This window comes from Glycine soja, chromosome 20 (genome assembly GCF_004193775.1).
Source record: "Glycine soja cultivar W05 chromosome 20, ASM419377v2, whole genome shotgun sequence".
NCBI lineage: Eukaryota > Viridiplantae > Streptophyta > Magnoliopsida > Fabales > Fabaceae > Glycine > Glycine soja.
The window spans coordinates 25,966,246-25,970,734 of NC_041021.1; positions in this window are offsets into that span (position 1 = coordinate 25,966,246).

Sequence of the window (4,489 nt, forward strand, 5' to 3'; positions counted from 1 at the left end):
GGGTGTTTCCCTCGCTCCTACGTATCCTCAATTGCGATGAGGAAATCAAACCTACGTAGTTCTTTTAGAACTAAACGTTGGTTAAGTTGTTTTGATCTTTTTCTGCAAGATCGATTTTAACCGAACAAAAGTTGTTTAAGGTGTTGGACCATTAAACGATCTTTTGATTCTTTAGAAAAGAGAGAAATATTAAGGCATTGGACCATTAACGATCTCTTGGTTTTGAAAGGAGAGAAACGTTAAGGCATTGGACCATTAACGATCTCTTGGTTTTGAAAGGAGAGAAACGTTAAGGCATTGGACCATTAACGATCTCTTGGTTTTTGAAAGGAGAGAAACGTTAAGGCGTTGGACCATTAACGATCTCTTGGGGTGGTCGACAAAAGCGGAGCTTTTGCTCCTACGTATCCTCAATTGCGATGAGGAAATCAAACCTACGTAGTTCTTGCAAAAGCGGTAAAGTTATGTGTTGATTTTATGCTTTTGAACGGTCCATGTTAACCGATAAAAACAAAGAGGACTGTTTAAGGCGTTGGACCATAAAATGGTTTTGAGTGACTTTTGCAGATAAAGCTTGATTTGTGAGTTGATTTTAGTCTTAGTTTCACTTTGGTTATTAGTAAATTCATTCAAGGAAACTTACAACGAAAAATGTCCGATTGATTTTTTTATTATTTTATTCAAAGATATTTTGATTATTTTATTATTATTTTTCCTTTTTTTATTTAACCGAGGTTACAGCGTGAACGATTGGTTGAATTTTATTTTAAAAGTGATTAAACGAGATTACAACAAAAATTATCGGTTGAAATTCATTTTATCATTTATTAGGCAAGATAACAACTTAAATAAATGGTTAAAGCTCGTTAAAAATGAAAGAAAAGAAAAACAAAAGTGAACGAAATGAAGATGAAAGCAAACAAAACAAGAAATGAATTGACAGTCTCAGATTCGAAAACTTACTGGTTGAAGAACGAAGAACGAAAGAAGAACAGACGAAGAACGGTGAAAAACAGTGGAAAATCTTCACGAAATCATTCACGGAAACGTCTCGGAAGCGTTAGGGAAGAACCTCGGCTTGAATTTTCTTCACGAAAACACGTTTTTTCACCCAAAACAGCTAAAATGCATAGCATAGGGATTAGGGACCCTTTGGAACAGCCCCTCCCCCCCCCCTTTGGCCTATTTATAGAAAAATAGGAAGGAGGTTGCCACCCAGCTCGCCCAGGTGAGCTAGGTTGCTTCCTCCTTAAGCAACCCAGCTTCCAAAATATTCTGGAAGGGCCTAGATTCGAAAATTTGAAAATTGCTATTTGCTCCCCCATATTGATAAGTTCACCCCCCTTTTTTCGTAATTTACGGAAAAGTTATGGAAGCCTTATGGAAGCATATAGGACTTTATTTTCCTCTTTTTTCTCTTCCCTTTCACCAATATTAAGTGAAATATGCTTACCCCAGGTTTTCGGAAATTTTACGGAAGCATTACAGAAGTCCTGGAAGCATTTTGGACTTGATTTTCCTCTTTTTTCTCTTCCCTTTCACCAATATCAAGTGAAATATGCTTACCCAAGGTTTTTGGAAATTTTATGAAAGCATTACGGAAGCCATTTTTTTAACAAAACGGGGGAGGTGGTTGTCGCCTAGCTCACCCAAGCGAGCTAGGTTGCTTCTACCCCCCTTTTGTGTTTTTCTGCCGATTTTTTTCCGAAACCTCTCGAAACTTTACGGGTTCCATGGCGATGGGTGTTTTCCTTCCGAAATGTTGCAAAACTTTATGGATTACGCAACGATGCTTGTTTTGAGGATTCTGAAGGGAGCAAACAAGGTTCGAGAACCGACCGCAAGTACCCCCGGACGAAATTAGGGTATGACACATAATGTATCAATAATGGACTTCAAAATACTTTGACAAGTTACAGAAGAATAGTAAAAACTTCATTTTTTTACTGGTTCACTCAACATGTGCTACATCTAGTTCTCCTTTACCATCTAATAAATGATTTCACTAATCAACTTTAATTACAACAAGTATTATTTTTTACCACTTCTAGCTTACAAGTATTCTCAAGGCCACTACTAAGTCACTCCTGACTTTCACAAATAGAAGTTTGATATAGAATCAAGAGATTTTTTACACCACTCAAAGAGTGAATTTACAATGAAGTTCTAATCTCTCACGAATACTTATATTACAAAGAATGGACTCTATTATGCTCAGTGTATTTCTCTATAGATGCTTTTCTTTTCTCACATTTCTTGATTCATGACTATTGCTTTTCTGTACGCGTTTGTCTAGTTTATTCTTCAAATCTTGATGTCATATTTACAGACAGACTTGTAAGTGTGGAAAGTATCTTCAGGATTGAATAATATGACCATTGTGCAACATGATATTGTTTCTTGGAATAAGCAGATACTACGTGTCTATGTTTGATAGGATCAAAAATTTTCATAATTGTCATCCATAACTCAATATTTTCGTTAGACTAAAAGAAAATATAAGATTGATTCGCAGATTTATTCCTTTTAAACATGATCATATAAACTAACATAAATTGATAATTCAAATAAACGTACATAGTCCAATTAGTGTTTGGATAGACTAGACAAATACTTCAAGCTTCCAATAGACGAGGTATTTATTAATGGACAAATCTTACTTGGTGTTGCTTCTAGTCATCAAACCTATTGACTTACATGCAACAAAATGATTAACACAAATTTATATCTTTTTTTTATCAAAACATTAAGAGATAGATGTTTGGGTCGTCCAATGATGGATCATCCAGTGTCTAGCATCCTATTCTTCATCTTTGTTCTGGAGTGAGTATGCTGAAATGTAACATTCCATTCGCAATGGTTTCTTGGATTTTGGAACATCCATAGTACAAAGTTAAAAATCATTCTGGACTCTAAACTTAGTGCAAGAATAAGCATTAGGTCTCAAATGGGCACGAACAATCCAACAAATTTATTGGGTCCTTTATTAAGGCCAATGAGTCCAATTTAAAAAGATTAGTTAGCTTTTTTGGGGTGTTGTTGTTGTGTAGTATATATGAGTCTTTAAGTTATAAATAATGATGCAAACATGATTGATAATCATGTTTGTTGTATGGAATTTCCATATGACTTATTATATTAATTACATGGCTTTCAATTTGTCGAATTAACTTTGTTTTAGTTTTTTTGTTGAGTGGTGTATAAATTGTGATATTATAAAAATAAATTAATCTAATGAATGTAAGGACCATTTTCTGTATTGCAATTAGCAAAGTGAGACACAACTAATCTACGCAACAATGCATCATGAAGATTATCATTAATTTACCATAGTTAATTTTATGGTTACATTGTCCATTCTGTGACTATGGTTGTAGTTACATGGCCAAGGTAGGCAGGCATACAAACAATCAACATTGATTATTTCAACTTCAAATCTAGTAGGTGCTGGTGGTGTTGTTCCCTTTCTAGCAAAAGCATTTTATATGCAAATGATGAAGTTCCTGATGGGTATGTCAGTGTTAATGTTTGATGTGGCGGAGATAAGGGTGAAAGGCATTGATACTATAGTTGTTCTGGTGGTGGTGTATGGTTGTGTGGTTAGTGTGATGGTTGATATGGTGTTGGTGAAGGTCTAAACCATTGTGGTTGTTGAACAAGTTCTTGGAGTGGTGTAGGTGGTTGATGTTGATCCATATGTTGGCTCTCGAGTTTATATTGACCGAAATAAAAGTCGTAGGATTAGACAATTTTCGCACAACACAATTAATAAACATGTTCAAACACTAGATTTTTTAAAAAGGAAATTAAATACTTTGAGTAGAATTAGCATTACAACATACTGTAGCATAAATTGAGTTGAGTCCATACAAACAAAATATTGAAAGTTAAATTAAATTACATAACTTAACATATGTTGGGGATTTTCTTCTATGAACATCCAATTAAATCCCAAAAAAGCCCAGGAAAGAAATAACAAATAAAAATAATGATTTTCAAGTACAAAACTTTGAAGACAATGCTTGAATAACTTTTTGCGGTTTCATAAATGGTTGTACCATGGTATATATTGGCCTTGTATCCCTCGAGGAAAAAAGTGGTTTGGGATTTCAAAAGGAAACTTTCAACAGTGTGTATGTCTTTGTAAAAAATGAAATGTACAAAACTAGACTGGACAACAGCTCATGTGATTTGACAAGTGTAGGATAGCTAAGATATGGAATAGAGTGTCATGTCTAACTCCTTGGAATTTCGATAACTTCAAATTGATATTTAATGTAATTCTTGTGTTATTTGATTGATTTGGATGAGTTGAGGTGTTGTGTGAATTAGCTATGTGTGATTGCTTGATGTGGATGTTAGGTTATGTGGAGTTTGATTGACCTATGTTGAAACTGTGAGATTTCAAGTTTTACTAAAATCTGTTATAGTAAAATCGTGATCCCAGACTCTTTAACCATTGGATCAGCTTCAAATTTGGACTATAGGT